Genomic DNA, 24,755 nt, shown 5'->3' on the forward strand with positions numbered 1-24,755 from the left:
TACAAAGTTTCAAGTTCATAGCTCTAGTGGTTAAGAAACGTGCCACTGTTTTTAAAACAGGATACAGACAATGACGACGACGACAGACACTGCAATGTTGTATAGACTCCCCTACAGTGAGCCAAAAAGGTAATCTTAAAATAAACAGCTTTTATATGATAAGTAAATGCCATTGATATTTCATTACATGTATTGTAAAGGAGGAGCAAGGCCCTTTCCATTGATGTCTTCCATGGATGACTGCACATCATTGTCTTGAAAATGACATGCAGAAATCTAATTTTTCGAAATCGCCTAGGTTTAAGCAGGTTTGAGACATGAACTTCCAAACAAATGACACCTCTCAATGCTTGATTGATCAGCCGCAATGATTGTGGGCCGTCAGTCATATCGTTTTGTCATCATGTGTTTAATCTCCTTGGTTGCTGTGGTGGTCATTGCCTAGGGACATTCCGAAAAACAGAAAGTACAAGATGGTTCAGTTGACAATCGAGCAGCACGTATTCATGGTGGAAACGTTCCTTCAAACATGAAGTTTGATATTTTTGACGTGGCAATGCGGTGAGATGCGACCAGCTTAATTGGCTTGTGTGACCGTTGTGAAGGCTCAAAAGTCTTCGCTTGATCTCTTAAACCGTGTGAGGTGTTGGAACTGACGTCAAGACGCAGTGGTTGACGTGATGCTGGGCCCCTTTATGACGTCATGGCTTTGAGACGGACATGACGTCATGCTCCTAGGGAGCATGGCGGCAAAGTTGCGCGGAATGGCGGGGAGGCGCGCCATGTGGGTTATGCCAGGGGTGGTGTGAACGGTTTCGCAGGAGTTGCTCATCAGACACTTATAAAGGCGATATTGATCAAGATGGGTTGGCCCTGCAGAGGCGGGCCGTGGACTGTTGATAGAAAAATGTTCCTATCCTAGATGTGCGGCTGTGGGGAGTAAAAGGCCGCATATCCAGTTGACCTGTAGGTATTTTACACGTCGGACAGTCTGGGACCGGAATGGTCCCGATATTCGTTCCAGGGGTCAATAGCTTGACGGATAGCCTGTCCTGAGTCGATAGGATGTGACATGGAGTGTGTCGGGATACGGTTTAAGTAATGCTGCCCCTGTCTTTGGAGTAAGACTGGGGGAACCCTGTAGAGTACACATAGGGAAAAGTTGTTAAAAGACGTGGCAATGTATGTGTACAGTACATACTAGTCTAGGACATTGAGTCCCAGCGGAGCTACAGTGCGCAATCTATGGATCCATCTGATTTCGATGGTGTCCCTGAGTACAGCACTTTGGGGCGATTCTGGGTGGGCGTGGATGAAGGACAGGATTGATATGGACACATCATCAATGCCTGCGTGGTTATGGCTGGTGAAGTGCCTGCCGATGGTGTCATCTTTGTTGCCCTTGGAGATATTGTAAAAGTGTTTTACAAATCTGTCCATGAGGCGGAGCTTGGTTTGACCAACGTATTGTTGGTTGCATCTTTTGCATGTGATGCAGTAAATGAGGTTACTGCTTTTGCATGTGATGTGCTTCATGGCCGTGTATGAGCGCGTGGTAGTTGTGCTGCCGATCCTTCCTGTCAGGTTGAGTTTAGGGCAGTAACGACAAGAGGTGTTGGCTCTTGGGCACGCGTTGCGGGAACCCGGAGGCAAACGGGTTGAGCCGGCAGTGGGGATTGTAGGTCCCCCTGATTGTGTTGCGGTGTCGGTGAATTTAGCTCTGACCAGAAGATCCCGGAGATTGGGAGGTTTTCTGTGGCCAAATGTGATGCGAGAGTCATGTAGCTGACGCGTTGCAATGGATTTCAGGAGCACGGGCCAGTTGTGGCTAACAATGCGCTGTAATGCTTGGAAACCCGGGATAAAGGTCGATATAAGGAAGAAATTGTCCTCAGTCGTCCCTGGTTGAGTGTGTGTCTCCAGTGGGGCCTCATCTCTGAGGAGATCAGATCTAGAGGTGCGGTAGGCCCGGATGAGGGCTGTCTCTACAAGTGGTGCAGGGTAGCCACGTCGCATGAAGTGGCGGCCGATCATGACGGCATTTTCCTCAAAATCTGTGTCCAGGCTACAGATCCGGCGGATCCTGAGAAATTGACTGTAGGGTGTGCTTTTGAGGCAATGTCTCGGGTGTGCTGAGGAGAACAGCAGGTAGTTGTGCGCGTCAGTAGGTTTGCAGTATAGGGACGTAATGATATTACGGTCTTCATTGATGCTGACTACTGTGTCTAGAAAATTCACAGACTGGCTGGAGATTTCCGCCGTGAATTTGATCGTCGGGTGGCAATCATTGAGATGTTGGATAAAGAGATCCAATTCCCTGCGGCCGTGTGTCCATATTTGGAACACATCATCGATGAACCTAACCCAGGTGAGGGGTTGTAGGTGGTATGTGTAGACGTGCGTCTCCTCAAAATGTGCCATGAAGATGTTGGCAGGGAGGGGGCGACTTTGGTACCCATGGCAACACCTCCGGTCTGGAGGTAGTTTTCCCCATTGAACTCAAAGTTGTTCATACTGAGGACTGCATCCAGGAGCAGGACAAGTGAGAAGTTGGTGGGTATTGTATTGGTGTCGCGGTGGAGTGCTAAAATGCGTTCCACAGCCGTTTTCCCTTCTAAATGTGGGATGTTGGTGTACAGGGAGGTGACGTCCAGGGTCACCAGTAGTGCGTCGTCAGGGAGTTGGCCTATGTCGCGTAATACCCGTAAAAAGTGTGTTGTATCCTTGATGAAGGATCTCGTTGTTTTGACCAGTGGTTGCAGGAAGCTGTCTACAAACGAAGATATTCGTTCTGTGGGGCATCCATTTGCTGACATAATGGGTCGTCCCGGAGGTGGGAGGACTCCCTTGTGTATCTTGGGTAAGAGGTAGAATTGTGGTGTGCGAGGTTTTCTCTGAATGAGATAGTCCTTGCATTTCTTGCTAATTTCCTTCCAGATATGGAGGTTATTGACAAGCAGTGAGACCTCCGATTGGTGGCGCTCAGTGAGGTTAGTGTCCTGTTTCGAATAGAAACGGATGTCAGCTAATTGGCGGAGGGCTTCCTTTTTGTAATCTGAAGAGTTCATGACTACCACAGCTGACCCCTTGTCTGCAGGTTTGATGACAATGTTCGGTAGGCGTTTAAGTTCCACGCCCACCCAGAATCGCCCCAAAGTGCTGTACTCAGGGACACCATCGAAATCAGATGGATCCATAGATTGCGCACTGTAGCTCCGCTGGGACTCAATGTCCTAGAATAGTACGTACTGTACACATTAATCAAACATGAAGTTTGGAGGCAACATGAGCAGCCTTCGGAGAAAACTTTTCGGATAGACAAACCGCCAAAAAAAGGCTATCTGGGCCAACGACAAAAAGGACTGTGAACAAAGTATGAGCGGAAACCGTAGCAAGGGTAATTCCGGAAGACCATGGATACCCCAGCATAACACAACATGAAAAGATTGGAACTGCAGTTATCCGTGGGTGCATGGGTGATATGAATATGAAGACATCAATGGAAAGGGCCTGGCTCCTTCTTTATCTTACTTGTAAGATTCATGCCATTAATAATTATCACATAAAAAGCTTTTTGTTTCAGGATTACCTTTTTATTGATCCACCCTGTAGTGCGAGAAGGGGTAGGCACATCCGTTTCCATGGAGATTTAAAGCTGCTTTTCTCGCCAAGGCATGGGCACCTTCCATCCACACTCTTATTAGCAGGATGATACCTGAATTTTAGAGCATTTCAGGGTTCTTGTGGGTGCCAATGCTGCACTTAAGTAAAGGTTGTTGCAACAGAAGATGGCTTTTTAAAGCAATTCCATGGGCTTTTGCTGGACAAGCTACTGAAAATGAGGGCTTTTGACTACAATCGTAGACCTGCCGTGGAGACAGTAATAAGCATCCTTGGCTTGCCAAAACCGGGATAGGCATGTACAGCCTGAGATTGGTTGTGTGGCCACCCCGAGAGTGCATGCTTACCCTTCCTTGATCAGAAGCGAGGCTCTGCAAAAATTCCAAATCTTGAACTGCAAGCAGATTCCTCAAATTACTGTCGGGCAGCGGCTGAAATGAAATGCATTAATCAAGAAGTTAGTATTAGCTATATATAGGCCGGGTACATCTACATTCACTATTTCAATGAAACGGCCAGTGGCCATTGTGCTCACTGTATAGATATTTGGTGCTTTGAAATTCATCCAGATGAAGAAACATTGTACATGTATAGTATATAGGTCAAACCAATGTGATGTATCGTTGCTTGGAGTAAGTACCATAAGAATATCATCAAAAACAAGTCACTAATATTATAAACGAGATATTGCACTTTTTACCTATTTTAGTTTTGGCCTCTTGGTGGCCAAGTTGAGTACCAGATCAGATCGAAATTCGGTGTCCGAGGTTACATGACGTAGGGAGTCATGTGTACCAACTTTCAAGTTCATAGCTTTAGTGGTTAAGAAACGTGCCATAGTTACAATCAAACGACCAATTTACACCATTTGATCTCTGTGACCTTGAAAAGCAGGTCAGATCAAAAACACATGATATGTGATGTATCCCTGCTGGGAAAATCTACCATAAAAATGTTATTGAAAACAAATCACTAATAAGCGAGATATCACACTTTCTAGGTTTTCACTTTTGGCCCCTTGGTGGCCAAGTCGAGAATCAGACCGGACTGAAATTCAGGGTCAGAGGTCAGTTGACCTATGGGGTCCTCTGGACAAAGTCTCAAGTTCATAGCCTTAGGGGTTAACAAACGTTCCACAGCTACGCTCAAATGGCCAATTTACACCATTTGACTTCTGTGAAAAAGGAGTCTCATGGCCTAGTGGTTAACACTGCTGGCCACCACGCAATAGGGCCCGGGTTCGATCCCGGGGAGAACCCATGATCGTATGTCTGGATGAACCGGCGTGGCTTTCAAGGAACTAAAATTCCTGGCTCTTCACAGTCCTTCGAATGAGACTCAAAACCGAGGTTCCTTGTACCTGGTGTCTATACCAGGGCAAGCTAAGGCCCCACCAAGTGAGAAACATGAGTAGCTTGCATGGACTCTATCTTTCTCGCAAAAGTCGGACCACTAGGCCAATAAACCCAATTGGCGCCTAACCGTAGTGGCACACAGGATACGCTCATCCCGCCTTGGAGGAGGATTACTCCTAGGAGAATGACCCCTTCAAGTGCAGAGCGAACGCTGAAGAAGAAGAAAAAGACGAAGAAGAAGAAGACCTCTGTGACCTTGACAAGTATGTCAAATCAAAAACTCGTATCATATGTGATGTATCCTTGCTAAGAGTATCTACCATAAAATTTTTACCAAAAACTAATCAGTAATAAGCGAGATATGGCACTATTCAAATTTTTGGTTTTGGCCCCCTGGTGGCAAAGTTAAGAATCAGACCAGACCGAAAATCAGTGTCACAGGTCATCTGACCTAGGGGGTCATGTGTACCAAGTTTAAAGTTCATAGCTTTAGTGGTTAAGAAACGTGCCATCGGCCAATTCATACAATTTGACCTCTGTGACCTTGAAAAGTACGCCACATCGACCTGATTTTTTGTCAACATGTAGAGCTACGTAACAGGTGTCTACATACCAAATTTAAAGACTATAGGACGAATAAAGACAAAACGTGCCACTATCGGTGAAATTTTAGAGTTTGACCTCTGTGACCTTGAAAAGTAGGTCAAATCAAAAACCTGTATGACATGTGATGTATCCTTGCTAGGGGTACCCACCATAAAATTTTTGTCAAAAACAAATCAGTAATAAATGAGATATTGCACATTTTAACTTTTCGGTTTTAGCCCCCTGGTGGCAAAGTCAAGAATCAGACCGCTGCGAAATTCAGTGTCAAAGTACATATGACTTTGAGAATGATGTATATAAAGTTTCAGGTACATAGCACAAGCGGTTAAGAAACGTGCCACAGGATACCACGATGACGACAGCGCACGATGACGACGACAGCGGACGACGACGACGACGGACACTGCGGTATCGTATAGACTCCCCTACGGTGAGCCAACAAGTGTACCACAGAGTGACAGCGTACTAGGAAACAATCTATGAGCAAGGCAAATTGACTGGTAATTTAAAGTTGCTTGGTGGAGCTGTAGAGGCAATACACGTTATTCATTTCTTTCACTTGAGACTGCACCGTGATCATTAAACTGATGCAGTGATACGACTTTGTGCTTTATTTCTATAGCGGAAGACCACCAAAATAGCTTTTCAGATCGGAGACAAAAATCAAAGGGCACCTACCACTCCCACAGAAAATGTGCTTGCCAACATTATGTACAAGGGGATATGTCCGACATGCACAAAAGGCCTACCTCATTATTCAGGATAACGGCATCCTCGTGATCATCTTTACTCTCTCATCAGACATAGACATTGGCTCCTAAAGCAAAGACAGATAAAATGAAAAGATGGCTTATGACAGCCTCGTGTGATAGCCTGGTGGTCAACACTGCTGGTTATCCCGCAATAGGGCCCAGGTTTGATTCTGGGGAGAACTCAGGATTGATCCTTCAAAAAGACTTAAAACAAAGGTTCCTTGTATCTGGTGTATATACCTGAAAGACCCCACCAAGTGACAAACATGAACAGCCTGCGTGGACTCCACCTTGAGCTCTAGCCAAAGTCTGAGTCACGCCACCGCACATTCTGCCTTGGAGGGGGATTACTCCCTGGAGAAAATCACCTCCAAGTGCTCAATGCCGAATCAATGTTAAATTCCATTCGTCTTGAAGAATGATCAACCTCTGGATGAAAGCACTGTTCCTTTAATTTGAACTGCCTTTTAAAAAGGCCTCAAGCAGAATGAAGCTAACCATGTTGAAGTGGGCAATTGGTCCAGCACTGAACTCGAATTGTAACTACATATAAATAATGTTGAAGGTTTGTAAAGTGTCAAAAGTTATAATCTCTCATCATGAACAATGGTGAAGACTTGCTTGTGTCAGAATGAATACCTTTGTTGTCCTTCAAAACTTAACTTAGTCATCAACTGTGACGAACGTCGGGCATGACTAATAATACCAATGCAGAAAAAAACAGGGTCGAATACTTACACTCACACTCACACTCACAGTGGATGCATTCGATGCATGCAGCACTTCAGTAGCAGTGGCGGTTGGCGAACTCGGCTGCAGTCCAGGGATATTTTGAGTGGTAGGCTGGAAACATGTAGAAGTTTAGTCAGTCCCAAGGGTGTGATTATAATTTTGATATAATTGAGGTTCTACTGTACTTGCAATGAGCCTGTTTAATGTTCTTGTCCCTATGAAAACTACTCACTAACATCAAACTAAAACACACAACTGCTTTACTATAAAACAAAGTGAAGTGCAACATCGAAGTCCACCATTGTAGATGGTCGATGAGTACATGGCAACGTGAATCCTACAGGAGAAGCTCAGCCGCATGTTTGTTGCTTCTGCCTAACAAGCGGACAGAAGGTTATAGAAATACTAGTATTCACTTACAAGTCGACTACGAGAGACTACTGGTGTTGATGATCCAAGTTGACTACCAGCGGCTGCTGGTGTTGATGACCCAAGTTGACTACCAGAGGCTGCTGGTGTTGATAACCCAAGGCCAAGTTGACTGCCAGAGGCTGCTGGTGTTGATGACCCATGTTAACTGCCAGAGGCTGCTGGTGTTGATGACCCATGTTGACTACCAGAGGCTGCTGGTGTTGATAACCCAAGGCCAAGTTGACTACCAGAGGCTGCTGGTGTTGATGACCCATGTTGACTGCCAGAGGCTGCTGGTGCGATGACCCAAGTCGACTACCAGAGGCAGCTGGTATTGATGACCGAGGTCGAAATAACTGAAAAAAATGGCCAGGGCCATTGTGCTCACCTCATGTGGAGGAAAGATGGATAAAGAGCATGGTATTGTGTCATGTAGTGTTAGGTTTGATGTAGGTCCAAGCAATTACAATTTCCCCAAAATGGCCAATTTACATAACATTCGACCTCTGTGACCTTGAAAAGTAGGTCAAATCAAAGAAGACCCGGGTGACACTCGAATGGTTGTTAGAATTAGATGTACCTATGATATAAAATTGGTGCCAATCGGGCAAGTCATTACTAGGAATAATGGCATTTTGAAGAATTAAGGATTTGGCCCCCTCCCTGGAGGCCAAACGGCAAATCAGATCGCACCAAACTTCGGTACCTGAGATCACCTGACCAAGGGGTACATGTGTACTTAATTTGTGATCAATAGTCATTGCAGTTAAGAAACGTGCCATAGTTACGGCCTGACGGCGAATTTACGCCATTTGACCTCTGTGACCTTGACAAGAAGGTCAAATTAAAAACCTGTGTGACATATACTGTATGGTGGTTAGATGTACCCATGATATCAAATTGGTGGCAATCGGGCAAGAAGTTAAGGAATAATCACATTTTTAAGGTTTTTGGATTTTGCCCCCTGGTGGTCAAGTGGTGAATCATATTGGACCAAACTTCGGTCCCTGAGATCACCTGACTAAGGGGTAAATGTGTACCAAATTTGGTATCAATAGTCATTGCAGTTTAGAAACGTGCCATCGTTACATCCTAACGGCCAATTTACACCATTTGACCTCTGTGACCTTGAAAAGGAGGTCAAATCAAAAACCCGGAGGATATATGATGCACCTTTGCTAGAAGTACCTACCATATTTTTTTCAAAATTTCCCGACTACTATTAAGGGAGATATTGCATATTTTCACTTTTAACATTTGGCCCCCTGGTGGCCAAACCATGAAACGAATCGGACCGAAACTTGGTCTCCAAGGTGTCATTACATAAGGGTACATGTGTACCAAGTTTCAACTCAATAGCTCTGACAGTTACGAAACGTGCCCTGCTAACGGACGACGGACGACGACGGACGACGACGACGACGACGACGACGACGACGACGACGACGACGACGGACGACGGACGCCACGGTATGGGATAAGCTCACCTCTGCTAAGAGGTGAGCTAAAAACAATGAAATACAATTTATGCCAAGATTAATCCCACAAGCAGTTTAAAAAAAGTGGCCATGAAAGTAAAGATACTGGTAAATGTACATGGAGAACTGTTGGTTGGGTCAAGTGCATGGCAACGTGGATTTCAACTCGGGTCAAGTGCCATAATATAAGCTGAAGTTGATTGTTGCCTCTGTCTGACAAGTTGACCGACAGTTCCAGGTTTGATGAGAACAAATACTTACTTACAGACAACTACCAGATGCGCTGCTGGTGTTCAGGACCTAGATTGTGAGTGTGATGACTGAAATCAGAAAATTTAGCGAAAAATTAACCACAATTATTTAAGGGATGAAAAGTCTAGAGCCAGGTCATCAGCCCCGAAAGTTTTGGCATCAAAGTAGGGCCTACAGCCCTTTTCCCACAGGTCACAAATCAGGGGAATATTGCTTAAGTTTCCAGCCAGCCAGCCTGTTAAGATTTTAGCATAGTTTCTGCATTCAGAGACAAGACCACTAATGAATATTCATAGGTTGGAGGGTCGAGGCCTATCAATTAGACGAGTGCATGTTTTTAATTCTCAAGTACATATTTGGAGAGGTATTGAAAAAATATTTGCTGTGGCAAGTCTACAGATATAAAGAAATTATTTGATAAAAAAATTAATTTTGAATTTTGCTAATTGGGTAATAGGGGGCGGGTTTTGAGTTTTTTCTGCCAGTTGGCTGGAAAGAGTGGAAATATCAAAGTCTGTCTAATTTGTTGATTATCAAAAAATTTCCGTGGTCAACTACCAGTTTATTTTTCACCATTTACTTGCCCGACTGTCCGGAATAACATAATCTAAATTTCAGATTCACAACCCCACGCAGTATTTGATGCGTCGCGGTCAAACATTGACAATTTAACTGCTAAAAGGCTTAAAAAATCAATTGTGGTCTTGTCTCCATTTACACTACATTTTGGTTCAATTTAGTGAAAAATTTGAATGTGCTCAAATCACTCTAATTCATTTAGAATATTGTATTGCTGATGATTTAAGGTCAAAACAAGCTAAAATAATGAGAAAAAAAACTTAATTTGACCAAAATATGAGTCAACCTAGCCCCGGTCTAAGTTCGGTTTCATTTTTACAAGTCTTGTTGTGTTGCCATTCATTTTGTAATTTCTTTGACATTACTTAGGCCTTGATTCTGAAAGTTGTGCCCTTAGCAGCAAAGATATTCCTAAATCACATCCTAAATTTTCAGCTCCACAGCTTGCTTATTCTGGCCAGGGCTGGTCTTTGAATTTGGTGCTGTTGGCTGCAAAATCATGACTTTTTGTCGATTTTGTCCTCTTTCGTCGCTTTTGGCACAGTTGTACCACTCTTTGAAATGTCTCTCATTTCTCCAAAAATGTCCAGATATCACTTTCCTTTGTTGGAGAGTTGTGGGATGTCATCTACATTAGTTTGAAAAAATTCTCAAAATGTTAACCCCTGAAATCTACCTTCATTGAGACAAGACCACTAATGAATATTCATAGGTTGGAGGGTCAAGGCCTATCAATTAGACGAGTGCATGTTTTTAACTCTCAAGTACATATTTGGAGAGGTATTGAAAAAATATTTGCTGTGGCAAGTCTACAGATATAAAGAAATTATTTGATGAAAAAATTAATTTCGAATTTTGCTAATTGGGTAATAGGGGGCGTGTTTTGAGTTTTTTCTGCCAGTTGGCTGAAAAGAGTGGAAATATCAAAGTCTGTCTAATTTTTCGATTATCAAAAAATTTCCGTGGTCAACTACCAGTTTATTTTTCACCATTTACTTGCCCAACTGTCCGGAATAACATAATCTAAATTTCAGATTCACAACCCCACGTAGTATTTGATGCGTCGCGGTCAAACATTGACAATTTAACTGCTAAAAGGCTTAAAAAATCAATTGTGGTCTTGTCTCTTCATCAGATGGTGACAAAATGTCTGCAAAGATGGCCGCATTTTAAGGAGCTTAGAAAGAAGTAAATAAAATTGCAATGATTTTTGCTGTGACAAGTCATGTTGTCATGGCATCAAAGAACACACGTTTCGTCGTTCAAGCTAAATGAATTGAACAGTACACCCCCACAAACAGGAGGGAACAATTACCTCATTATTTCAATGTGGCAGTCTCAGTCATGGTCTGGCTATTGGCCTCGGTCTGGCTACTTGTACATGTACCTGCTGGGATGGAACCTAAAATTACAAAACAATTATTAATACATGCAGCGACCCTTATCATAAATAGCAATTATTTTTCTACATTTCTACATTTTAACTTTAATTGATAACTTTTACGAACAATGGTGTACTAATTAGTGCTGGCATGCAAGATAAACATAAAAAAAATGGCCAGGGCCATTGTGCTCACCTCATGTGGAGGAAAGATAGATAAAGAGCATGGTCTTGTGTCATGTAGTGTTAGGTTTGATGTAGGTCCAAGCAATTACAATTTCCCCAAAATGGCCAATTTACAGTACATTCGACATCTGTGACCTTGAAAAGTAGGTCAAATCAAAGAAGACCCGGGTGACACATTGAATGGTTGTTAGAATTAGATGTACCTATGATATAAAATTGGTGCCAATCGGGCAAGTCATTACTAGGAATAATGGCATTTTGAAGAATTAAGGATTTGGCCCCCTCCCTGGAGGCCAAACGGCAAATCAGATCGCACCAAACTTCGGTACCTGAGATCACCTGACCAAGGGGTACATGTGTACTTAATTTGTGATCAATAGTCATTGCAGTTAAGAAACGTGCCATAGTTACGGCCTGACGGCGAATTTACGCCATTTGACCTCTGTGACCTTGACAAGAAGGTCAAATTAAAAACCTGTGTGACATATACTGTATGATGGTTGGATGTACCCATGATATCAAATTGGTGGCAATCGGGCAAGAAGTTAAGGAATAATCACATTTTTAAGGTTTTTGGATTTTGCCCCCTGGTGGTCAAGTGGTGAATCATATTGGACCAAACTTCGGTCCCTGAGATCACCTGACTAAGGGGTAAATGTGTACCAAATTTGGTATCAATAGTCATTGCAGTTTAGAAACGTGCCATCGTTACATCCTAACGGCCAATTTACACCATTTGACCTCTGTGACCTTGAAAAGGAGGTCAAATCAAAAACCCGGAGGATATATGATGCACCTTTGCTAGAAGTACCTACCATATTTTTTTCAAAATTTCCCGACTACTATTAAGGGAGATATTGCATATTTTCACTTTTAACGTTTGGCCCCCTGGTGGCCAAACCATGAAACGAATCGGACCGAAACTTGGTCTCCCAGGTGTCATTACATAAGGGTACATGTGTACCAAGTTTCAACTCAATAGCTCTAACAGTTACGAAACGTGCCCTGCTAACGGACGACGGACGACGACGACGACGACGACGGACGACGGACGCCACGGTATGGGATAAGCTCACCTCTGCTAAGAGGTGAGCTAATAAATGCAGCTGAGAAGACATAAGCTGGCTTTAAAAGATGGAACAACTGGTCCAGGTAGAAGAAAATATGGGGCAATGGATGCAGATGTTCTTGGTGGCCCTCTTCTTGCAGGATTCCTCTTTGGCTTCTTTTTTGGGGGTTGTAGGTGTGGCAAATAACAGTCACTCACACTCGCAATAGCCTTTTTCAGGTTACTCCCAAAATCACCTAGGTCAGAACTATCGGACACTGCAAAAAAGATCAGAAAATATTAAAGAGTTTTTTAACACAAAACCATTTGTGACACACTAACAGCAAAACGAGTCGCACTTCACTTCGAGCTTGACAAGTTGAGAAAGACTGGTTGTTCATTTCACTATAGTCTGCCTTTTGTGAAATCTGAGTGTATCAATTTCTTGTATTAATAATATGTCCTGGTGTCATTTTAGGCTCATCTTCTGTGCGACATGCGACCCATTTTGCAGTGATGAGTCACGTATTGAGAATGACAAGTTCATAGGCCTGTCTCTTGAGCCATTGTTTGCATCAATGACAGTGACATCATTCATTCATTGCTGTGAAAACATTATTTGAGCAATGGTTCCTAACCCTCTGTGGTACATGCCATGCATCTGGAATCCCACACATGTCATCTCATATGACATAGGCCTACTCTCTGTGACAACTGACATGCACTAAGGCATATCATGTCTATTGTCAGTTATGATGTTCTGTTGCGACTGCTGGTGCATGGGCCTACATAATAATCATTAATGCATTATTACACTTTCAACTGGACACTTACGAGTATGACCATCAATCATAAATCATGAAGATATGGAAGGAAAGCTTGCATAAACTCAACACGCTGTCTAGTGTCAGCGTCACTTTGTCCATCCAATAATTCAATCATGTTTCACCCAAAGGAGAAATGTCACCGATACACACTGTATAGGCCTAAAATCTACTGCAGTGCATCACGCATGTATCCTGCTATCCATCTTCGATGCGTGTACATACACGCAGCTTGCATTGCTTACAGTAGAAATGCAGTGATCTTTTCTTGATTCGGAGCAGTGGCGTGTTTCCATGCATATTATGTGTAAACACTAGCAAATCACGTTCAAATCACGCAGCAAACATAAAAACTAAAACTTACTTTCGTTTTGTAGCGCTAAACTGACTGACATCCGATCTGCACAGCTGACAGCATGCACGGGATGAACTGCGCGCGCTTAAACAAAACCGACGGGTTCACTGCGCATGTGGAGTAATGAAAGCTCCTCATCTCCCACTCAACCTCTCCCCCAGATGAATCATGCGTGTTCCGCTGTGGAGACGAGGTAAAAAGACGATGCGTTGTAAGGAACGTAATCAGCGCCTCTAGTGTCAAGATTGGGTTTCTAGCACATGGATTGGAAACTAGATTTTATAAGAAATAACCCGGTCTTTTTCAATAAAAACTAGGTTTTGATGAAGACATAACATGGTTTTATTCCACAAAACCAATTTTCCTTCTACGTATTGAAGAAGCATAGGTATAATTATTTTTAAACATAGTTCTCTTGTAAAAAAACAATTGGGTTTTGATCAAGAAAACATGGTTTTTATTATAAACCTATGCTTTTTCCATACAAACCTAGTTTCACTGAATTAATTGTGGTTTTCTTCCATAAAAGTAGGTTTTCTTCCATAAACTACGTTTTTTAAAATTATTAGACATACGGCTTGCCATATACACTGTAACTATACCACCTCGATGTGTAATATCGTGACTGCGAGGCGATGTTCCATCCTTGGCATTGGAGAAGAAAATAGCATCTCCTTTGAAATTGAAGGCCATTTGTTGGTAGGCTGCATGGTTTGCCGGTTATTTTGGCTGTTTTTTAAATTTAGAGTGTGATTTTGGCCTTTGTACCGGGAGTGCCTGTTGATGACAGAACGTCATATTAACGTGAAGTTGGAAAAAGTTGTGCATTAAAAAAATTTTTCATTCTAGTGTTCTTTTGTGAGAAGCCGGCATATTCATAAATGTTTCGGAGACATCATACCAATTGAACGGTTGCTTTCAATTTTGCTAGTTTAGGCTGTGTATGGTAAAGTGTTAGTTGAGAGATTGGGAGAGTTGTCACAGCCTTTCTTAATGCTTACTTGCATAACGCACCAAACCTGCTCTCGCTGGGTCTGATGTTTCGGACAAATATCACAGGATCGGCGACATCATCGGGTATTGACGTCATAATAAGTCGGTCGGCTCTCTGACAAGAAGTGCAGATACGAAATATTCAAGATTCGCCCAGAGGGGATAGAACGTGAACGTGCTTTCACGTTTTTACAAGCGCGTCCCAAACCTTGTAGCAGAAAAATCTCAGCTTGCAGCTGATCATGAACGCTGCTGCTGCTGAGGGAAGACCCCGCGATTCTGAAAGTTAAATTTTGCGAACTTTGCAACCCTAGAACAATATTGGAAAGGCATAAATCCAACTTGAAAACTCAACAGCCTGATGGGGAACCATTCCAGGCATTTCTATCTGATTTGCGCAACAAAGCAAATGCATGCGATTATGTTGAACTAAAGGACCAGTTACTGCGTAACCGATGGGAAACGGGAACCACTAAAGGACAACGTCCGCAAGATTCCTTTGAGGAACGCGAATTAGCTCTCAATGAAAAGAAACAGATTCACGAGATTTCTAAGCAGGGTGCTATATAGGACATCCAAGGAAATCATGCCACAGCAAAAAGGAGGAACAGAATGATACACTTTGTGAAAAAAGGGAAACTTCATTTTAAGCCACCAAATAGCGGTTTTTAAAATGAATTGAAGCAGAGCAATCTGATTGCAAGAAAAAGAAATCGCACCCACCAGGTCAGGATTCCTAATGTAGCAATTGTGGTTAAACCCATACGGGGAATAAAAAAAAAATCATCCTGCCTAGCAAAAATGTGCAGTCCTACCAGAAAGTAAAATGTCCTCAGGTTTTTAAAATATAACAGAGACAGAATAAGATAATTGAATGCGGTTTTCCACAGGCATTAGTATATTATAAGCTGCTCATGTATTCGTTGTATTTTAACCCAGCTAATCCTGTATCTTCATTATGGAGCACGCAATTTCAAAAAAATCCAAAGACTTTTTTATCTATCTTCGTTTATTTTCGTTATTTTTCACAATGTATCGGTGAACTATGATGCAACTAAGCTTTTTCGCTTTCATTTGAAAATTCCTGCTAAATTATTCATTTTGAAGATTAATTTTAGCTCGCTGCAGGTAATTGTTTATGTCAGCTAGCTTGACGCTAGGGCCCAACGCGCCGCGTAGCGGCAAAAAAGCGAAGCTGGCGAAACATTTATAACGGGTCACCGTCACTTATTATTGGACTTATAGCGCATTTACGGGGTTGCAACTATTTTGCTTTATAGTGTCACCAGGAAAGAAAAGCATGCGACCTAACGCCGATCTATTTGTATAAAGTGATAATTGGAAGGTATATAGTAGGAAATATCAATAAAATAATCATTCCATGTCGTCTTTTGAGGGCATTTTTGATTGTAAAAAATATATGTGTACGTCACCGTAGTCTCTGCAATGATAATTTTATCAGAGCAGTCTCGCGCAAGTAGAAGTTCTTTACCTATTAGTTCTTCACTTATTAGTCTCAACGTCTGGCGCAAAGCCAGACGTTTTCCATTACGATTTCACTACGATGTTTCACAAGAAGGAGCAGTGCGCGAGATATGCTAATGAGCAGACTTCCCTCGCTTGAGTTTCTGAAGAATGTTCCATATCGCGCTAAGCTCATCACTGCTGATTATGACAGGCGTGCAACGGTAGGTATCTGCTCCCCAACTTCCACCCTAATACCGCCCATACGGTACAATAAGTTACCATTTGATGGGAATGAGACAATGCCCTCACTGTGTATGGAGTCATAGGGATAAGAAGACATTATTCATTAGTGTTGGTACAAGTGATTTTGCCTAAAAAGCATGCGCATTCAAAAAACAAAATATGCAATGTATCACGTACATGACCATGACGACGTGCAGAAAGTGCACTGGCCAGTGCATACCCTATGGCTATGTGCTAGTAAACATGGTAAACATGAACAACGTCATTATTCATCGGCAGTTCATTTTACTCCGAGCTTTTTCTGAAACATATAGCCATGATGATTAGGCCTACCATGTACCATGACCAATAACAGCACTAGATCATGTAGATGTCAACAAGTTCACATGAACCGTTTAGCCCGCATGGCGCATGTGGCGCATGCGTCTAAACCAAAGCCCCAAAATCACTTGTTTTGGTCTATTTCACTTGTGTTTACAACTGTTCAATGTATTTATAGTTGAATGCGATCAAACTACGTCTTTTCAATCGTGGATTGTAAATTTAACCCCATGGGCCTAGGGAAGGCCCTATAACAATACTTTCGACACCGTGCTCACTGCTGATTCTAAAATGCACCACCTAGTCAAAACAGGACATATGTTCTTCTAGGAATAGATCTCTTTCCAATATTTCGTCATTCCACTATCGTCATCACCTCATGATACTTTCATTGACATTACAGGCACACATCCACAGAGCACTCTTCAAATCATCTACACAGTGGTTATCCAACTAGGATTATAAAGGTAATTTCTTAGCCCCGCACAGTGGGTTTCACTCTTGATAAAGGGGCACTATTGCTAGCAGCTAGGTAGGCAGGATAAAGTTAGACGAAGTAGCCGATAGGGGTCTCTTACCCCTCAAAGTCCGTCACAACTATTCAAGCTTGTACAAGGAATACATGCAGCGCTGACTCTAACAAGACCCAATGGGAATGTAGCACAGTCATCTGTCAAAAACAAGACCTATGTTGTAGTATGATCTCTTGCCAATATTTAATAATTGCACTATCGTCATCACCTCATCATACTTCATTGACATTACAGGCACACATTGACATCGACCACTGTTGCAATCAACGACACAGTCGCTATCCAAGTAGCATTATAGAGGTAATTATCATTTTCATACCTCATTAGCATGTGAACCAATCGCGTCGCGTCCTTTGCAATCACGGCAAAGCCTCATGGAATAATGTCTTTCACCGTTGAATAATTTTTCATATTCCATGCCAACAACTTCAATTTCTTCATATTCCATGGCTAGAAGTTCAATACTAATATAATATCCAAGATAAAGTTACAAGAAGTAGTCAATAGGGGTCTCTCACCTCTCACTGTATGTCCACACTATTCACGCTTGTACGAGGAATACATTCAATGCTGAATCTAACAACACCCAGTGCCCTTACTCTGTATATTAGTCACTGGAAGATGGCCCATTTCACTCCTTGCTTCTACTTCACCTGTAGTCTCATTGCAAACGCCTCAGTTCTATGATATCACATTCACTTTCAGCTGTCATGCAACGCAACAACTGTGCTATCTGCCATCGCACATCAACGAAGAAGTGCAGCCGCCCACATTCCACCTCACGTCTGTCCGACCAGCTGCAATCCTCGAGGACGCCCCACTGTACCACGATTTCACTACGATGTTTCACAAGAAGGAGCAGTGCGCGAGATAGGCTAATGAGCAGACTTCCCTCGCTTGAGTTTCGGAAGAATGTTCCATATCGCGCTAAGCTGACCACTGCTGACCATGACAGGCGTGCATTGGACTGGTACAGGTTGGAACTGAACATTGAATATGCTGGTGGTGACGCTTTCTGATGAGAAGTTGGTCGTGACTGATGCAGTATCCTTGGACTTGTCAACAGCATCGTTCAATCATTGCTCTCTGAGCTGCCTTGATTCTGTACTTACCCAAATACTAAGACCAAATGCCTGTTGACTGTGCTTTAAGAGAGACTGGCGCCATGCCTAGAGATATGACTGACCCCTATTGGCAAATTTGTATGACTTTATCTTGCCTACCTAGCTGCTGCCTATAGTCTCCCTTTAACTGCAGAACACTTCAAAGTCGATAAAATGCCATGTTCCACCTTTTAATGTGTTCAGACCGCCATTTTCAAAATAATCAAATCAGGACACTGCCTTCTAGTCTCATAATAAATTTTGCTTTCCTCAATAATAACATTTCTTCTTCTTCAATGCTTTCATCATTCCAAACTTCTCCTCCTCCGACTTTTACAGGGGTACAGTCATGGCAATCAAAACCCAAATACTGAGACCAAATGCCTGTTGACTGTGCTTTAAGAGAGACTGGCGCCATGCCTAGTCTCTCTTAAAGCACAGTCAACAGACACCAACCCCCTCAGACTCAGAAACCACAAACGCCCAACCCTTCCTGCTACCTTAATACTTCTGGATGGTGACCTTTGAGAACTCCCCTTGTGGTCTCAGTCAGGGTCTTTATGAATTCAACACAATTGATTGATGGTTCTGTTACAATGACTAGCATAACACCCGTGGCACGGGTTGTTTTAGGGTGTTGGCTTACTGTGGGGTTGGGGCAATTTGGGTGAAATGAAATGATATGTCTGTGATGTTGTCTTGATTTTGATGATTGGGACAATCTAGGTGATATGGGTTGATTGGTCTGAGGGGTTGTGACCGGAAAATCCACTCCATTTTTAGGAACTATTTCGCGAATGGTGAAGAGGCAATGACTGAAGTTACGAACTTAGTAAAACAAATGCCGCGAGCCTATCGGGTGGCAGCACCAGACGGAGGAAGTAGTTCGCCTAGGGTTTTTTCGAAACCCTCCGCACGGACTCCACTCGTTCCGGAACACTCACTTACTTGTTAATCTGCAGTGGATAGCCTGTTTTTATTGCAGTAAAGAAATGTTAATCGGGATTTTATATCATATTTTATTTTTGCCCCGGGTATTCATAAAGGGAGCTGTGCGCTACATTGCGCCCAGTGCTTGGGTCGGGTGAGGCGGTTTTGTTATTATGTGACGTGTATCACGTGATGAATTCCCATACGGTACTTCGAAAAATTAAGAGCGATTAACAACGTGAGGTGAAAGAGCACGACCAAAATAAAGGGGGGAAATTGCGGAGATGGATGAATGCTTTAAACATATAGTGGCCCCAATACTTTCCCGGCTTATTTTTGTATAATCCCACACTTTTGGTTTAATAGATGACCTCATATGCAATCAGACCTGCTGAAATGGCCCTTTATGTTAATGAGTATGCCCATATATAGAAAGAACAACAAATGCTATTTCTCCGAGATCGCTGCAAAGTTTACCCATTTAACCCGGCGAGGACCATCTCCATATCAACCACGACTTTCAGAAAAGTTTCGAGGTCATCCGATCTGAACTGACGGAGGAGATGTGTGACAAACTATTTCAGCTCTCCGTCCATTATAGTAGTGATATGCAGAGGGCTGTTCAAGGGCTTTCTGTTGCAACTGATTTTCAAACAAACCTAACATGTCAATGATTCAACCGGATTTGAATTTTGAATGAGCACACGAATGTAGGAAGTGTTCATAGAAACCCATCAAATACATAGTCATGTTCACGATAGGACATCTGATATTGATTAATTTCACTGTATAATTGCACGACCTTTGGTCAACACGAGCTCGTTCATGAAGGATTGGGGGTCTTTATCAAAGATATTGAAAGATATTATAATTAAATTGAGATTAAGTACAACATATATATATATGACCAACTAAATATACCATACTCCCACAGGGCTGAAAACCGCATTCAAATATCTTATCTTATCTCTGTGATATTTTTTAAAAAGGTGGACATTTTCTATCTGGTAGGACTGTACATAATGGAATCAATTTATATCGGTTTGCAGGCAATTCATGCGCTATAAATCTCATCCTATCTTTGTGAAGAGGACCTCACTCGCTTTTCTGATGAACTGTTCTACACCTACAGATGGCTGAAGAAAGAGGGGCAGCTTAAACATACACGAACAGTCGACAGGACAATCCTAATAGAAAAGTGCGATGGTATCAAGCACCGGACAAACGACGGATAGACCTCGATGCCATAATCACTGTGCCGGCATACACACATTCTGATTCCCCAATTACTCCCCGTCCTTGATCACTGCAATCGCCCCCTCAAGGAGACACCACCGGCAGCCCGTTCCCAGCTAGGAACGAGTCCATGACTGAAAGACCAAAGGGACAACCAAGGACAACCAAGGATAAACAAGAAGACCGTCTGAAATACCATCTCCGCAAGCACCGAGACAAAAGAAGTTTTCGCCCGAGAAGTAATATCGTTCTCACAATAAGCCAACTCACCCGCATCAGCCAACCTACCCGACCCCGCCGGGCCGGGCGCGCGCGTATAATCGATACGTAGTTTCGCGCGCTTTTGGTATGAATAATGTTCTGATTCCCTAGGCCACACCTCTTTCATGGTATTCTCTCTACTGTGAAAACTTGTTGGTAAAGTTATTACAAGTCCATTAATTGTAATACATGTACATGTTTTTTGGGTAAAGAAGTTTGCCGCCGGGCAAAGTAATGAAGAAAGGACGAACAACACAAGTTCCGAGTGTCTTTCTTCCTACAAGTACAATCACTTCATTTTTCAATGAGCCGCCGTGTTCTCTTATTCTATGTGGATCTGTGATTGACCTCCCAGTCGTGTCTTGTTTTCACGGTGGTTCTTTTTCCAAAACGTTAAAATAGATTATCAAAAACGATTAATTCCCAATGGATTTTATCACTTAGACTCATTCGAAGGAGGCCTTGCAATCATGATCAGTGTTCAGTGGGGGGTTTGCGTTTCATCATATCACTGTGCATGCAGTACGCAGTGTTTTATTTCTAGGACCTCGAAAGAAGGAATGTTAACCCGGGTTTACTTTTTTTCTCTCATCCCAAGACATTTATGTAAGTGGTGTCATCAATGCAACACGCACAACACAAGCTCTGCCTGGTCTACTATATAACCACCCACAAATGTAAAATATAAATATGTTTTATCATAGAGCTTCCTGCTTTTTTCCCCTTAAATTGTGGTTTTAAGCTATTGCATAGGTAGCCAAATGTCTTGATCACACGTACAATGTACTGGTTATGCTCATTTTGACCGCATATACCGGTGGGCAGAAAATGCATGCTGATTTCGGTCTGCAGACCGGGGATTTTCTGAAGGCTCAATAGAATTTAGGTTCGTATCTTAAGGGACCACCTCAGCAGCTGTTTTGTGGTTTGAAGGGAACTAATTGCCCATGGTTATACAACATTATAAACAACATGACTGGCCACTAAATATAAATAGCATTGATAAGGGGATTGCTCCAAACTATACTGTTAGAACATTGTATTGCATCTTGACACACCATGTCCCGATACTGAAAATAATAAAACTACAGACTGACTGTCAAAACGATGGGATCATTAGAATTTTAGGGAGTGTTAGAAATTATAAGACAAATACTGTAGTGTCATTTTCGATCGCCCGGTCGTTATCATCCTCGAAAATACAGAGTGAGTCTATTCACACCTGCAAATGACTATCTGAGATGATCCACACGTAATTGTGACTATCATTGTAAGAATACTGATTAACATAGTGGGCACAAAGCAACTGTTAAGATAGTCCCTTAGAGCCCTAACATTTATAAACGCAATTCTATTGACTCTCTTGAAAAAAAATCCTCGGCTTGAAGACCGAGATCAGCATGCATTTTCTGCCCACCGCCGCATATGCCTTTCTTGTAAACTGTATAAAATTTACTGCAATGACTCTTATGATAGTACGTACATTTACCAATTCTAAGAAATTGGCATCCAACTAGCGAATATTCTATTATGCTGTCACCAACAATACTCGTCTGCGAAATTAGTCATGTTAGTATGATGTGTCTGCGCAGTTAGACGAATCAATACCATTCCACATCATTTCTAAAGATACCAACACCCTTGTCTCATATGATCGATGGAACACAGAATATAATATTTCCTATTGTGTTTACCTATATTTTGAAAAATGATTATCTTCCAACTCACTTCCCATTTAAGATGAAATGTTTTCATAAAGACACTCATGCATACGGCCAATTCAAGGTAGGTTATGTTCACAATGCAACAACATGTCATTTATACCACAATTAGTGTTACCATGAATCGTGGCACAGTCTCTGAACGATTCTTTTTCCTCAAAATGTATCATCATCTATCTCTGTGAAACCTCATCCAAAACAGAAAATATTAATTCTTCTTCTTGCAAAACTCACCACAACTTTACACACAGACCGTCATTCAACCCTTAGCTTTCATTACAATCAATTTCACTACTCATCCCCAACTACGTAAACAATCCATTTCACCAAACCGACATGATCGATTAGTCACGACCTGCCAACCGACCAAAAACAGACTTATATCATTTAAGATCATGCTCAGACTCCTCTCCTCTATTTCTTTGTATCCGTTCTCTTTCGTACCACACCAACCACTCACATGCACCGGGCTAAACCGACAAACATCTTTCCAACGACTTCAATATCCTACACCAATCATCACTCATCATACCCCAATGATAAAAACTAAAAACTCACTCAATAGCTGACCTCCTGTTCACGCTCACGTTTTTACCATTTCTCCTTTGATCATTTTTCCAAAATGTCCATTGCGTTGAACTAGCAGACAACCAGACTACTCACATTAAACGGAATTCCTCGCGAATGTAACTGCAGGCTATGCCAATACAAACGCATCTCCACTACTAATCGACCTTGCCAAACTTATACTCCTTTCTGGCGACATCGAACTAAACACCGGTGTAAAAGAAATGCAAGTCCCCCCGGATTCAAAGAGCGGTCCTTTTGTTAAAGTGAATAACGTCGCCGAGTTCATTTGTTGAAGATTATGTAGCTAACCCTAACCAAACCATTAACCACATTCGTTGACAATACACAGCTATTGTACGGGGTCCTGCACTCCTAGGACGTCCATTCCTTTTACACCGGCCCCAAGCTTTTCTCAATCAACATAAACAACCTACGAAGCAAAATTGACAACCTTTCCGCGGAACTGCCACCTGACATCGATATACTTTGTATAACGGCAACCAAATTTGTCAACACCAAACAACTCACCAAACCTCCCACAGCGTATCCCTAATTGACCCAATAATCATGATATTGTAGGACAACCGGACGTTTACTCGGAGGTAAAGGTCCTTCCCCAGGGATAATAAGCAACAATTGTCCCACCGAAGTTATCATATATTGAAAACAATTCCCAAAATTCGCAATCAAATGACCAATCTAGCAATACAGCAGAGCAAACTGGAACGACCTGAGACACAAATTGTCCACATTGACTGGCACGACTAGCTAAACACAGCCAACCTCAAACACAGTGGTAAAAGACTCCGATCACATCCATCCTACTAGAAACTAGCAAAATGCACCCCCCCCCCCCCCCTCAAACGGATCACATTTTCCTCAAACGACGAAAATTGGATCACGGCGGAAATCAAACTCGAAAGAGCTAAAAGAAACAAGCTTTTTGGGGAATACAAAAGAAATCGGAGCTCATAACTCGAACACCTTCAAAAAACAGCAAAACCATATCACATCATTAATCTAAAAGGCGAAGCACCCACCTATCATCAGTAACTGGCAAATTGAAGAATGGTAAGAAAGACAAGGATTGGTGGAAACTAGACAGAAGTGTCTGCGGTTCAGGTATATAAGGGAAGCAAAAATCCATCCCTGTACGTCAACCGCTCTTCCATTAACGACCCTACAGCCAAAGCCAACATCCTAAACACACATTTTGTCCATATCCGTAACGTCAACGAATTGCATATACACCTCCCTAACCTTATTATGCCATTCAAGCGGTCCCTACAGATGAAAACAAATTCCAAGATCCATCGAAAAAAGCAAATATTATCCCGGTATTCAAGAAAGCCGACGGGCGCGACAAAATCTAAAGTATAGATCAATATCTCTTCTCGATCTCAGCGTCGTCGGAAAACTATTTAGAAAATAGTCCACAACCATGTATACAATCACATCCGCTCCATCTCAAAGAACAAATCAAAGTTCCTTGCAAATCACTCTGCAGCTCCTTGAAATCGAACACCAAATTCTCTTTTGCGATATAGCCAAGGCTTTTGACAAAACTTCTCGTAAGGGAATCGTGTCGAAACTTCACCAATATAGCATTCGGGGAAAATTCTCATCCTGGTTTACAAGCTACCTCCAAAACAGACAGCAAAGGGTAGTAATTGATGTGATAGCATCCGAGTGGCTACAAGTCAACGCCGGTTGCATTCCTCAGCCCCCTCATGTTCCTGGTATACGTAACTGATGTTTCGGAAGACACAAATGGTAGAACGAGACTTTTTGCCGACG

At 42.4% G+C, this 24,755-nt stretch overlaps 3 long non-coding RNA genes across 3 annotated transcripts; 1 reads left to right on the forward strand and 2 right to left on the reverse strand.

The window, feature by feature from the left end:
- Window positions 1–7,077: 7,077 nt before the first annotated feature.
- Window positions 7,078–11,163, reverse strand: LOC135498563 (uncharacterized). Its single transcript, XR_010449100.1, has 4 exons — window positions 11,102–11,163; window positions 9,221–9,275; window positions 7,487–7,833; window positions 7,078–7,177 (listed from the first exon to the last, which is right to left on the reverse strand). It is a non-coding gene; the product is annotated as an uncharacterized LOC135498563 (long non-coding RNA).
- On the reverse strand, window positions 11,161–13,698 carry LOC135498564 (uncharacterized). Its single transcript, XR_010449101.1, has 3 exons — window positions 13,590–13,698; window positions 12,621–12,679; window positions 11,161–11,188 (listed from the first exon to the last, which is right to left on the reverse strand). It is a non-coding gene; the product is annotated as an uncharacterized LOC135498564 (long non-coding RNA).
- Window positions 13,699–16,806: 3,108 nt separating this feature from the next.
- Window positions 16,807–18,520, forward strand: LOC135499049 (uncharacterized). The gene is made up of 3 exons (XR_010449211.1): window positions 16,807–17,071; window positions 17,372–17,437; window positions 17,843–18,520. It is a non-coding gene; the product is annotated as an uncharacterized LOC135499049 (long non-coding RNA).
- The last annotated feature ends 6,235 nt before the right edge of the window (window positions 18,521–24,755 follow it).

The sequence above is a fragment of the Lineus longissimus genome, chromosome 14 (assembly GCF_910592395.1).
Source record: "Lineus longissimus chromosome 14, tnLinLong1.2, whole genome shotgun sequence".
NCBI lineage: Eukaryota > Metazoa > Nemertea > Pilidiophora > Heteronemertea > Lineidae > Lineus > Lineus longissimus.